This window comes from Balaenoptera physalus (assembly GCF_965194825.1).
Source record: "Balaenoptera physalus genome assembly, chromosome: X".
Lineage (NCBI taxonomy): Eukaryota > Metazoa > Chordata > Mammalia > Artiodactyla > Balaenopteridae > Balaenoptera > Balaenoptera physalus.
The window spans coordinates 142,344,615-142,358,188 of record NC_138903.1 but is presented as its reverse complement, the minus strand read 5'-3'; positions in this window follow the sequence as shown (position 1 = coordinate 142,358,188).

The window sequence follows — 13,574 nt, the reverse complement described above, 5'->3', positions numbered from 1 at the left end:
CTAGTTCTTAGGAAATCTATTGGAGGCAGAAGCAGTCAAGGGTAGCCTAGGGTTAGGGTTAGGCTTAGGGTACGGCTTAGGGTACGGCTTAGGGTACGGGTTCGGGGAGGGCTTCGGGTACGGCGTAGGATATGGGTTAGGGTTAGTGTTAGGGTTAGTGTTAGGGTTAGGGCTCGGTTTAGGGTATTGGATAGGATTAGGGTACGTGTTAGGGTTAGGGTAGGGGTTAGGGTTAGGGTACGCGTTAGTGTTAGGTTATTTATTAAACCTATCCCACTCTCTAGATACCCCTTAGCACGTAAAGGAATATTATTTGGAGGTCCAGCCATGGAGAAGAGTTTAGACACTAGGATAAGATAAGGAACACACCCATTATAAAGAAATCACATTAGGATTCTCTTTTTAAGCTGTTCCTTAAAACACTAGTGCTTAGGAAATCTATTGGAGGCAGAAGCATTCAAGGGTAGCCTAGGGTTAGGGTTAGGCTTAGGGTTAGGCTTAGGGTACGGCTTAGGGTACGGGTTTGGGGAGGGGTTCGGGAACGGCGTAGGTTTTGGGTTAGGGTTAGGGTTAGGGTTAGTGTTAGGGTTAGGGCTCGGTTTAGGGTACGGGTTAGGATTCGGGTACATGTTAGGGTTAGGGTAGGGGTAGGGTTAGGGTACGCGTTAGGGTTAGGGTAGTTATTAAACCTATCCCACTCTCTAGATACACCTTAGCACGTAAAGGAATATTATTTGGGGGTCCAGCCATGGAGAAGAGTTTAGACACTAGGATAAGATAAGGAACACACCCATTATAAGGAAATCACATTAGGATTCTCTTTTTAAGCTGTTCCTTAAAACACTAGTGCTTAGGAAATCTATTGGAGGCAGAAGCAGTCAAGGGAAGCCTAGGGTTAGGGTTAGGCTTAGGGTACGGCTTAGGGTAAGGCTTAGGGTACGGGTTGGGGAGGGCTTTGGTACGGCGTAGGGTATGGGTTAGGGTTAGGGTTAGTGTTAGGGTTAGGGCTCGGTTTAGGGTATTGGTTAGGATTAGGGTACGTGTTAGGATTAGGGTAGGGGTTAGCGTTAGGGTACGCGATAGTGTTAGGGTAGTTATTAAACCTAACCCAGTCTCTAGATACCCCTTAGCACGTAAAGGAATATTATTTGGAGGTCCAGCTATGGAGAAGAGTTTAGACACTAGGATAAGATAAGGAACACACCCATTATAAAGAAATCACATTAGGATTCTCTTTTTAAGCTGTTCCTTAAAACACTAGTGCTTAGGAAATCTATTGGAGGCAGAAGCATTCAAGGGTAGCCTAGGGTTAGGGTTAGGCATAGGGTTAGGCTTAGGGTACGGCTTAGGGTACGGGTTCGGGGAGGGGTTCGGGAACGGCGTAGGGTATGGGTTAGGGTTAGTGTTAGTGTTAGGGTTAGGGCTCGGTTTAGGGTACGGTTTAGGATTAGGGTACGTGTTAGGGTTAGGGTAGGGTTTAGGGTTAGGGTACGCGTTAGTGTTAGGGTAGTTATTAAACCTATCCCAGTCTCTAGATACCCCTTAGCACGTATAGGAATATTATTTGGAGGTCCAGCCATGGAGAAGAGTTTAGACACTAGGATAAGATAAGGACACACCCATTATAAAGAAATCACATTAGGATTCTCTTTTTAAGCTGTTCCTTAAAACACTAGTGCTTAGGAAATCTATTGGAGGCAGAAGCATTCAAGAGTAGCCTAGGGTTAGGGTTAGGCTTAGGGTACGGCTTAGGGTACGGCTTAGGGTACGGGTTCGGGGAAGGGTTCAGGAACGGCGTAGGGTATGGGTTAGGGTTAGGGTTAGGGTTAGTGTTAGGGTTAGGGCTCGGTTTAGGTTACGGATTAGGATTAGGGTACATGTTAGGGTTAGGGTAGGGGTTAGGGTTAGGGTACGCGTTAGGGTTAGGGTAGTTATTAAACCTATCCCACTCTCTAGATACCCCTTAGCACGTAAAGGAATATTATTTGGAGTTCCAGCCATGGAGAAGAGTTTAGACACTAGGATAAGATAAGGAACACACCCATTATAAAGAAATCACATTAGGATTCTCTTTTTAAGCTGTTCCTTAAAACACTAGTTCTTAGGAAATCTATTGGAGGCAGAAGCAGTCAAGGGTAGCCTAGGGTTAGGGTTAGGCTTAGGGTACGGCTTAGGGTACGGCTTAGGGTACGGGTTCGGGGAGGGCTTCGGGTACGGCGTAGGATATGGGTTAGGGTTAGTGTTAGGGTTAGTGTTAGGGTTAGGGCTCGGTTTAGGGTATTGGATAGGATTAGGGTACGTGTTAGGGTTAGGGTAGGGGTTAGGGTTAGGGTACGCGTTAGTGTTAGGTTATTTATTAAACCTATCCCACTCTCTAGATACCCCTTAGCACGTAAAGGAATATTATTTGGAGGTACAGCCATGGAGAAGAGTTTAGACACTAGGATAAGATAAGGAACACACCCATTATAAAGAAATCACATTAGGATTCTCTTTTTAAGCTGTTCCTTAAAACACTAGTGCTTAGGAAATCTATTGGAGGCAGAAGCATTCAAGGGTAGCCTAGGGTTAGGGTTAGGCTTAGGGTTAGGCTTAGGGTACGGCTTAGGGTACGGGTTTGGGGAGGGGTTCGGGAACGGCGTAGGTTTTGGGTTAGGGTTAGGGTTAGGGTTAGTGTTAGGGTTAGGGCTCGGTTTAGGGTACGGGTTAGGATTCGGGTACATGTTAGGGTTAGGGTAGGGGTAGGGTTAGGGTACGCGTTAGGGTTAGGGTAGTTATTAAACCTATCCCACTCTCTAGATACACCTTAGCACGTAAAGGAATATTATTTGGGGGTCCAGCCATGGAGAAGAGTTTAGACACTAGGATAAGATAAGGAACACACCCATTATAAAGAAATCACATTAGGATTCTCTTTTTAAGCTGTTCCTTAAAACACTAGTGCTTAGGAAATCTATTGGAGGCAGAAGCAGTCAAGGGAAGCCTAGGGTTAGGGTTAGGCTTAGGGTACGGCTTAGGGTACGGGTTGGGGAGGGCTTTGGTACGGCGTAGGGTATGGGATAGGGTTAGGGTTAGTGTTAGGGTTAGGGCTCGGTTTAGGGTATTGGTTAGGATTAGGGTACGTGTTAGGATTAGGGTAGGGGTTAGCGTTAGGGTACGCGATAGTGTTAGGGTAGTTATTAAACCTAACCCAGTCTCTAGATACCCCTTAGCACGTAAAGGAATATTATTTGGAGGTCCAGCCATGGAGAAGAGTTTAGACACTAGGATAAGATAAGGAACACACCCATTATAAAGAAATCACATTAGGATTCTCTTTTTAAGCTGTTCCTTAAAACACTAGTGCTTAGGAAATCTATTGGAGGCAGAAGCATTCAAGGGTAGCCTAGGGTTAGGGTTAGGCATAGGGTTAGGCTTAGGGTACGGCTTAGGGTACGGGTTCGGGGAGGGGTTCGGGAACGGCGTAGGGTATGGGTTAGGGTTAGGGTTAGTGTTAGGGTTAGGGCTCGGTTTAGGGTACGGGTTAGGATTAGGGTACATGTTAGGGTTAGGGTAGGTGTTAGGGTTAGGGTACGCGTTAGGGTTAGGGTAGTTATTAAACCTATCCCACTCTCTAGATACACCTTAGCACGTAAAGGAATATTATTTGGGGGTCCAGCCATGGAGAAGAGTTTAGACACTAGGATAAGATAAGGAACACACCCATTATAAAGAAATCACATTAGGATTCTCTTTTTAAGCTGTTCCTTAAAACACTAGTGCTTAGGAAATCTATTGGAGGCAGAAGCAGTCAAGGGAAGCCTAGGGTTAGGGTTAGGCTTAGGGTACGGCTTAGGGTAAGGCTTAGGTTACGGGTTGGGGAGGGCTTTGGTACGGCGTAGGGTATGGGTTAGGGTTAGGGTTAGTGTTAGGGTTAGGGCTCGGTTTAGGGTATTGGTTAGGATTAGGGTACGTGTTAGGATTAGGGTAGGGGTTAGCGTTAGGGTACGCGATAGTGTTAGGGTAGTTATTAAACCTAACCCAGTCTCTAGATACCCCTTAGCACGTAAAGGAATATTATTTGGAGGTCCAGCCATGGAGAAGAGTTTAGACACTAGGATAAGATAAGGAACACACCCATTATAAAGAAATCACATTAGGATTCTCTTTTTAAGCTGTTCCTTAAAACACTAGTGCTTAGGAAATCTATTGGAGGCAGAAGCAGTCAAGGGTAGCCTAGGTTTAGGGTTAGGCTTAGGGTACGGCTTAGGGTACGGCTTAGGGTACGGGTTCGGGGAGGGCTTCGGGTACGGCGTAGGGTATGGGTTAGGGTTAGGGTTAGGGTTAGTGTTAGGGTTAGGGCTCGGTTTAGGGTATTGGTTAGGATTAGGGTACGTGTTAGGGTTAGGGTAGGGTTTAGGGTTAGGGTACGCGTTAGTGTTAGGGTAGTTATTAAACCTATCCCAGTCTCTAGATACCCCTTAGCACGTATAGGAATATTATTTGGAGGTCCAGCCATGGAGAAGAGTTTAGACACTAGGATAAGATAAGGACACACCCATTATAAAGAAATCACATTAGGATTCTCTTTTTAAGCTGTTCCTTAAAACACTAGTGCTTAGGAAATCTATTGGAGGCAGAAGCATTCAAGAGTAGCCTAGGGTTAGGGTTAGGCTTAGGGTACGGCTTAGGGTACGGCTTAGGGTACGGGTTCGGGGAAGGGTTCGGGAACGGCGTAGGGTATGGGTTAGGGTTAGGGTTAGGGTTAGTGTTAGGGTTAGGGCTCGGTTTAGGTTACGTATTAGGATTAGGGTACATGTTAGGGTTAGGGTAGGGGTTAGGGTTAGGGTACGCGTTAGGGTTAGGGTAGTTATTAAACCTATCCCACTCTCTAGATACCCCTTAGCACGTAAAGGAATATTATTTGGAGTTCCAGCCATGGAGAAGAGTTTAGACACTAGGATAAGATTAGGAACACACCCATTATAAAGAAATCACATTAGGATTCTCTTTTTAAGCTGTTCCTTAAAACACTAGTTCTTAGGAAATCTATTGGAGGCAGAAGCAGTCAAGGGTAGCCTAGGGTTAGGGTTAGGCTTAGGGTACGGCTTAGGGTACGGCTTAGGGTACGGGTTCGGGGAGGGCTTCGGGTACGGCGTAGGATATGGGTTAGGGTTAGTGTTAGGGTTAGTGTTAGGGTTAGGGCTCGGTTTAGGGTATTGGATAGGATTAGGGTACGTGTTAGGGTTAGGGTAGGGGTTAGGGTTAGGGTACGCGTTAGTGTTAGGTTATTTATTAAACCTATCCCACTCTCTAGATACCCCTTAGCACGTAAAGGAATATTATTTGGAGGTACAGCCATGGAGAAGAGTTTAGACACTAGGATAAGATAAGGAACACACCCATTATAAAGAAATCACATTAGGATTCTCTTTTTAAGCTGTTCCTTAAAACACTAGTGCTTAGGAAATCTATTGGAGGCAGAAACATTCAAGGGTAGCCTAGGGTTAGGGTTAGGCTTAGGGTTAGGCTTAGGTTACGGCTTAGGGTACGGGTTCGGGGAGGGGTTCGGGAACGGCGTAGGGTATGGGTTAGGGTTAGGGTTAGTGTTAGGGTTAGGGCTCGGTTTAGGGTACGGGTTAGAATTAGGGTACATGTTAGGGTTAGGGTAGGTGTTAGGGTTAGGGTACGCGTTAGGGTTAGGGTAGTTATTAAACCTATCCCACTATCTAGATACACCTTAGCACGTAAAGGAATATTATTTGGGGGTCCAGCCATGGAGAAGAGTTTAGACACTAGGATAAGATAAGGAACACACCCATTATAAAGAAATCACATTAGGATTCTCTTTTTAAGCTGTTCCTTAAAACACTAGTGCTTAGGAAATCTATTGCAGGCAGAAGCATTCAAGAGTAGCCTAGGGTTAGGGTTAGGCTTAGGGTACGGCTTAGGGTACGGCTTAGGGTACGGGTTCGGGGAAGGGTTCGGGAATGGCGTAGGGTATGGTTTAGGGTTAGGGTTAGGGTTAGTGTTAGGGTTAGGGCTCGGTTTAGGGTACGGGTTAGGATTAGGGTACATGTAAGGGTTAGGGTAGGGGTTAGGGTTAGGGTACGCGTTAGGGTTAGGGTAGTTATTAAACCTATCCGACTCTCTAGATACCCCTTAGCACGTAAAGGAATATTATTTGGAGTTCCAGCCATGGAGAAGAGTTTAGACACTAGGATAAGATAAGGAACACACCCATTATAAAGAAATCACATTAGGATTCTCTTTTTAAGCTGTTCCTTAAAACACTAGTGCTTAGGAAATCTATTGGAGGCAGAAGCAGTCAAGGGTAGCCTAGGGTTAGGGTTAGGCTTAGGGTACGGCTTAGGGTACGGCTTAGGGTACGGGTTCGGGGAGGGCTTCGGGTACGGCGTAGGGTATGGGTTAGGGTTAGGGTTAGGGTTAGTGTTAGGGTTAGGGCTCGGTTTAGGGTATTGGTTAGGATTAGGGTACGTGTTAGTGTTAGGGTAGGGGTTAGGGTTATGGTACGCGTTAGTGTTAGGGTAGTTATTAAACCTATCCCACTCTCTAGATACCCCTTAGCACGTAAAGGAATATTATTTGGAGTTCCAGCCATGGAGAAGAGTTTAGACACTAGGATAAGATAAGGAACACACCCATTATAAAGAAATCACATTAGGATTCTCTTTTTAAGCTGTTCCTTAAAACACTAGTTCTTAGGAAATCTATTGGAGGCAGAAGCAGTCAAGGGTAGCCTAGGGTTAGGGTTAGGCTTAGGGTACGGCTTAGGGTACGGCTTAGGGTACGGGTTCGGGGAGGGCTTCGGGTACGGCGTAGGATATGGGTTAGGGTTAGTGTTAGGGTTAGTGTTAGGGTTAGGGCTCGGTTTAGGGTATTGGATAGGATTAGGGTACGTGTTAGGGTTAGGGTAGGGGTTAGGGTTAGGGTACGCGTTAGTGTTAGGTCATTTATTAAACCTATCCCACTCTCTAGATACCCCTTAGCACGTAAAGGAATATTATTTGGAGGTACAGCCATGGAGAAGAGTTTAGACACTAGGATAAGATAAGGAACACACCCATTATAAAGAAATCACATTAGGATTCTCTTTTTAAGCTGTTCCTTAAAACACTAGTGCTTAGGAAATCTATTGGAGGCAGAAGCAGTCAAGGGAAGCCTAGGGTTAGGGTTAGGCTTAGGGTACGGCTTAGGGTACGGGTTGGGGAGGGGTTCGGGAACGGCGTAGGTTTTGGGTTAGGGTTAGGGTTAGGGTTAGTGTTAGGGTTAGGGCTCGGTTTAGGGTACGGGTTAGGATTCGGGTACATGTTAGGGTTAGGGTAGGGGTAGGGTTAGGGTACGCGTTAGGGTTAGGGTAGTTATTAAACCTATCCCACTCTCTAGATACACCTTAGCACGTAAAGGAATATTATTTGGGGGTCCAGCCATGGAGAAGAGTTTAGACACTAGGATAAGATAAGGAACACACCCATTATAAAGAAATCACATTAGGATTCTCTTTTTAAGCTGTTCCTTAAAACACTAGTGCTTAGGAAATCTATTGGAGGCAGAAGCAGTCAAGGGAAGCCTAGGGTTAGGGTTAGGCTTAGGGTACGGCTTAGGGTACGGGTTGGGGAGGGCTTTGGTACGGCGTAGGGTATGGGTTAGGGTTAGGGTTAGTGTTAGGGTTAGGGCTCGGTTTAGGGTATTGGTTAGATTTAGGGTACGTGTTAGGATTAGGGTAGGGGTTAGCGTTAGGGTACGCGATAGTGTTAGGGTAGTTATTATACCTAACCCAGTCTCTAGATACCCCTTAGCACGTAAAGGAATATTATTTGGAGGTCCAGCCATGGAGAAGAGTTTAGACACTAGGATAAGATAAGGAACACACCCATTATAAAGAAATCACATTAGGATTCTCTTTTTAAGCTGTTCCTTAAAACACTAGTGCTTAGGAAATCTATTGGAAGCAGAAGCATTCAAGGGTCGCCTAGGGTTAGGGTTAGGCATAGGGTTAGGCTTAGGGTACGGCTTAGGGTACGGGTTCGGGGAGGGGTTCGGGAACGGCGTAGGGTATGGGTTAGGGTTAGGGTTAGTGTTAGGGTTAGGGCTCGGTTTAGGGTACGGGTTAGGATTAGGGTACATGTTAGGGTTAGGGTAGGTGTTAGGGTTAGGGTACGCGTTAGGGTTAGGGTAGTTATTAAACCTATCCCACTCTCTAGATACACCTTAGCACGTAAAGGAATATTATTTGGGGGTCCAGCCATGGAGAAGAGTTTAGACACTAGGATAAGATAAGGAACACACCCATTATAAAGAAATCACATTAGGATTCTCTTTTTAAGCTGTTCCTTAAAACACTAGTGCTTAGGAAATCTATTGGAGGCAGAAGCATTCAAGAGTAGCCTAGGGTTAGGGTTAGGCTTAGGGTACGGCTTAGGGTACGGCTTAGGGTACGGGTTCGGGGAAGGGTTCGGGAATGGCGTAGGGTATGGTTTAGGGTTAGGGTTAGGGTTAGTGTTAGGGTTAGGGCTCGGTTTAGGGTACGGGTTAGGATTAGGGTACATGTAAGGGTTAGGGTAGGGGTTAGGGTTAGGGTACGCGTTAGGGTTAGGGTAGTTATTAAACCTATCCGACTCTCTAGATACCCCTTAGCACGTAAAGGAATATTATTTGGAGTTCCAGCCATGGAGAAGAGTTTAGACACTAGGATAAGATAAGGAACACACCCATTATAAAGAAATCACATTAGGATTCTCTTTTTAAGCTGTTCCTTAAAACACTAGTGCTTAGGAAATCTATTGGAGGCAGAAGCAGTCAAGGGTAGCCTAGGGTTAGGGTTAGGCTTAGGGTACGGCTTAGGGTACGGCTTAGGGTACGGGTTCGGGGAGGGCTTCGGGTACGGCGTAGGGTATGGGTTAGGGTTAGGGTTAAGGTTAGTGTTAGGGTTAGGGCTCGGTTTAGGGTATTGGTTAGGATTAGGGTACGTGTTAGTGTTAGGGTAGGGGTTAGGGTTATGGTACGCGTTAGTGTTAGGGTAGTTATTAAACCTATCCCAGTCTCTAGATACCCCTTAGCACTTAAAGGAATATTATTTGGAGGTCCGGCCATGGGGAAGAGTTTAGACACTAGGATAAGATAAGGAACACACCCATTATAAAAAATCACATTAGGATTCTCTTTTTAAATTGTTCCTTAAAACACTAGTGCCTAGGAAATCTATTGGAGGCAGAAGCAGTCAAGGGTAGCCTAGGGTTAGGGTTAGGCTTAGGGTACGGCTTACGGTACGGCTTAGGGTACGTGTTCGTGGAGGGCTTCGGGTAGGGCGTAGGGTATGGGTTAGGGTTAGGGTTAGGGTTAGTGTTAGGGTTAGGGCTCGGTTTAGGGTATTGGTTAGGATTAGGGTATGTGTTAGGGTAAGGGTAGGGGTTAGGGTTAGGGTACGTGTTAGTGTTAGGGTAGTTATTAAACCTATCCCACTCTCTAGATACCCCTTAGCACGTAAAGGAATATTATTTGGAGGTCCAGCCATGGAGAAGAGTTTAGACACTAGGATAAGATAAGGACACACCCATTATAAAGAAATCACATTAGGATTCTCTTTTTAAGCTGTTCCTTAAAACACTAGTGCTTAGGAAATCTATTGGAGGCAGAAGCATTCAAGAGTAGCCTAGGGTTAGGGTTAGGCTTAGGGTACGGCTTAGGGTACGGCTTAGGGTACGGGTTCGGGGAAGGGTTCGGGAACGGCGTAGGGTATGGGTTGGGGTTAGGGTTAGGGTTAGTGTTAGGGTTAGGGCTCGGTTTAGGTTACGGATTAGGATTAGGGTACATGTTAGGGTTACGATAGGGGTTAGGGTTAGGGTACGCGTTAGGGTTAGGGTAGTTATTAAACCTATCCCACTCTCTAGATACCCCTTAGCACGTAAAGGAATATTATTTGGAGTTCCAGCCATGGAGAAGAGTTTAGACACTAGGATAAGATAAGGAACACACCCATTATAAAGAAATCACATTAGGATTCTCTTTTTAAGCTGTTCCTTAAAACACTAGTTCTTAGGAAATCTATTGGAGGCAGAAGCAGTCAAGGGTAGCCTAGGGTTAGGGTTAGGCTTAGGGTACGGCTTAGGGTACGGGTTCGGGGATGGCTTCGGGTACGGCGTAGGATATGGGTTAGGGTTAGTGTTAGGGTTAGTGTTAGGGTTAGGGCTCGGTTTAGGGTATTGGATAGGATTAGGGTACGTGTTAGGGTTAGGGTAGGGGTTAGGGTTAGTGTACGCGTTAGTGTTAGGTTATTTATTAAACCTATCCCACTCTCTAGATACCCCTTAGCACGTAAAGGAATATTATTTGGAGGTCCAGCCATGGAGAAGAGTTTAGACACTAGGATAAGATAAGGAACACACCCATTATAAAGAAATCACATTAGGATTCTCTTTTTAAGCTGTTCCTTAAAACACTAGTGCTTAGGAAATCTATTGGAGGCAGAAGCATTCAAGGGTAGCCTAGGGTTAGGGTTAGGCTTAGGGTTAGGCTTAGGGTACGGCTTAGGGTACGGGTTTGGGGAGGGGTTCGGGAACGGCGTAGGTTTTGGGTTAGGGTTAGGGTTAGGGTTAGTGTTAGGGTTAGGGCTCGGTTTAGGGTACGGGTTAGGATTCGGGTACATGTTAGGGTTAGGGTAGGGGTAGGGTTAGGGTACGCGTTAGGGTTAGGGTAGTTATTAAACCTATCCCACTCTCTAGATACACCTTAGCACGTAAAGGAATATTATTTGGGGGTCCAGCCATGGAGAAGAGTTTAGACACTAGGATAAGATAAGGAACACACCCATTATAAATAAATCACATTAGGATTCTCTTTTTAAGCTGTTCCTTAAAACACTAGTGCTTAGGAAATCTATTGGAGGCAGAAGCAGTCAAGGGAAGCCTAGGGTTAGGGTTAGGCTTAGGGTACGGCTTAGGGTAAGGCTTAGGGTACGGGTTGGGGAGGGCTTTGGTACGGCGTAGGGTATGGGTTAGGGTTAGGGTTAGTGTTAGGGTTAGGGCTCGGTTTAGGGTATTGGTTAGGATTAGGGTACGTGTTAGGATTTGGGTAGGGGTTAGCGTTAGGGTACACGATAGTGTTAGTATAGTTATTAAACCTAACCCAGTCTCTAGATACCCCTTAGCACGTAAAGGAATATTATTTGGAGGTCCAGCCATGGAGAAGAGTTTAGACACTAGGATAAGATAAGGAACACACCCATTATAAAGAAATCACATTAGGATTCTCTTTTTAAGCTGTTCCTTAAAACACTAAAGAGTTTAGACACTAGGATAAGATAAGGAAAACACCCATTATAAAGAAATCACATTAGGATTCTCTTTTTAAGCTGTTCCTTAAAACACTAGTGCTTAGGAAATCTATTGGAGGCAGAAGCAGTCAAGGGTAGCCTAGGGTTAGGGTTAGGCTTAGGGTACGGCTTAGGGTACGGCTTAGGGTACGGGTTCGGGGAGGGCTTCGGGTACGGCGTAGGGTATGGGTTAGAGTTAGGGTTAGGGTTAGTGTTAGGGTTAGGGCTCGGTTTAGGGTATTGGTTAGGATTAGGGTACGTGTTAGTGTTAGGGTAGGGGTTAGGGTTAGGGTACGCGTTAGAGTTAGGGTAGTTATTAAACCTATCCCACTCTCTAGATACCCCTTAGCACGTAAAGGAATATTATTTGGAGGTCCAGCCATGGAGAAGAGTTTAGACACTAGGATAAGATAAGGAACACACCCAATATAAAGAAATCACATTAGGATTCTCTTTTTAAGTTGTTCCTTAAAACACTAGTGCTTAGGAAATCTATTGGAGGCAGAAGCAGTCAAGGGTAGCCTAGGTTTAGGGTTAGGCTTAGGGTACGGCTTAGGGTACGGCTCAGGGTACGGGTTCGGGGAGGGCTTCGGGTACGGCGTAGGGTATGGGTTAGGGTTAGGGTTAGGGTTAGTGTTAGGGTTAGGGCTCGGTTTAGGGTATTGGTTAGGATTAGGGTACGTGTTAGTGTTAGGGTAGGGGTTAGGGTTAGGGTACGCGTTAGTGTTAGGGTAGTTATTAAACCTATCCCACTCTCTAGATACCCCTTAGCACGTAAAGGAATATTATTTGGAGGTCCAGCCATGGAGAAGAGTTTAGACACTAGGATAAGATAAGGACACACCCATTATAAAGAAATCACATTAGGATTCTCTTTTTAAGCTGTTCCTTAAAACACTAGTGCTTAGGAAATCTATTGGAGGCAGAAGCATTCAAGAGTAGCCTAGGGTTAGGGTTAGGCTTAGGGTACGGCTTAGGGTACGGCTTAGGGTACGGGTTCGGGGAAGGGTTCGGGAACGGCGTAGGGTATGGGTTGGGGTTAGGGTTAGGGTTAGTGTTAGGGTTAGGGCTCGGTTTAGGTTACGGATTAGGATTAGGGTACATGTTAGGGTTACGGTAGGGGTTAGGGTTAGGGTACGCGTTAGGGTTAGGGTAGTTATTAAACCTATCCCACTCTCTAGATACCCCTTAGCACGTAAAGGAATATTATTTGGAGTTCCAGCCATGGAGAAGAGTTTAGACACTAGGATAAGATAAGGAACACACCCATTATAAAGAAATCACATTAGGATTCTCTTTTTAAGCTGTTCCTTAAAACACTAGTTCTTAGGAAATCTATTGGAGGCAGAAGCAGTCAAGGGTAGCCTAGGGTTAGGGTTAGGCTTAGGGTACGGCTTAGGGTACGGGTTCGGGGAGGGCTTCGGGTACGGCGTAGGATATGGGTTAGGGTTAGTGTTAGGGTTAGTGTTAGGGTTAGGGCTCGGTTTAGGGTATTGGATAGGATTAGGGTACGTGTTAGGGTTAGGGTAGGGGTTAGGGTTAGGGTACGCGTTAGTGTTAGGTTATTTATTAAACCTATCCCACTCTCTAGATACCCCTTAGCACGTAAAGGAATATTATTTGGAGGTCCAGCCATGGAGAAGAGTTTAGACACTAGGATAAGATAAGGAACACACCCATTATAAAGAAATCACATTAGGATTCTCTTTTTAAGCTGTTCCTTAAAACACTAGTGCTTAGGAAATCTATTGGAGGCAGAAGCATTCAAGGGTAGCCTAGGGTTAGGGTTAGGCTTAGGGTTAGGCTTAGGGTACGGCTTAGGGTACGGGTTTGGGGAGGGGTTCGGGAACGGCGTAGATTTTGGGTTAGGGTTAGGGTTAGGGTTAGTGTTAGGGTTAGGGCTCGGTTTAGGGTACGGGTTAGGATTCGGGTACATGTTAGGGTTAGGGTAGGGGTAGGGTTAGGGTACGCGTTAGGGTTAGGGTAGTTATTAAACCTATCCCACTCTCTAGATACACCTTAGCACGTAAAGGAATATTATTTGGGGGTCCAGCCATGGAGAAGAGTTTAGACACTAGGATAAGATAAGGAACACACCCATTATAAATAAATCACATTAGGATTCTCTTTTTAAGCTGTTCCTTAAAACACTAGTGCTTAGGAAATCTATTGGAGGCAGAAGCAGTCAAGGGAAGCCTAGGGTTAGGGTTAGGCTTAGGGTACGGCTTAGGGTAAGGCTTAGGGTACGGGTTGGGGAGGGCTT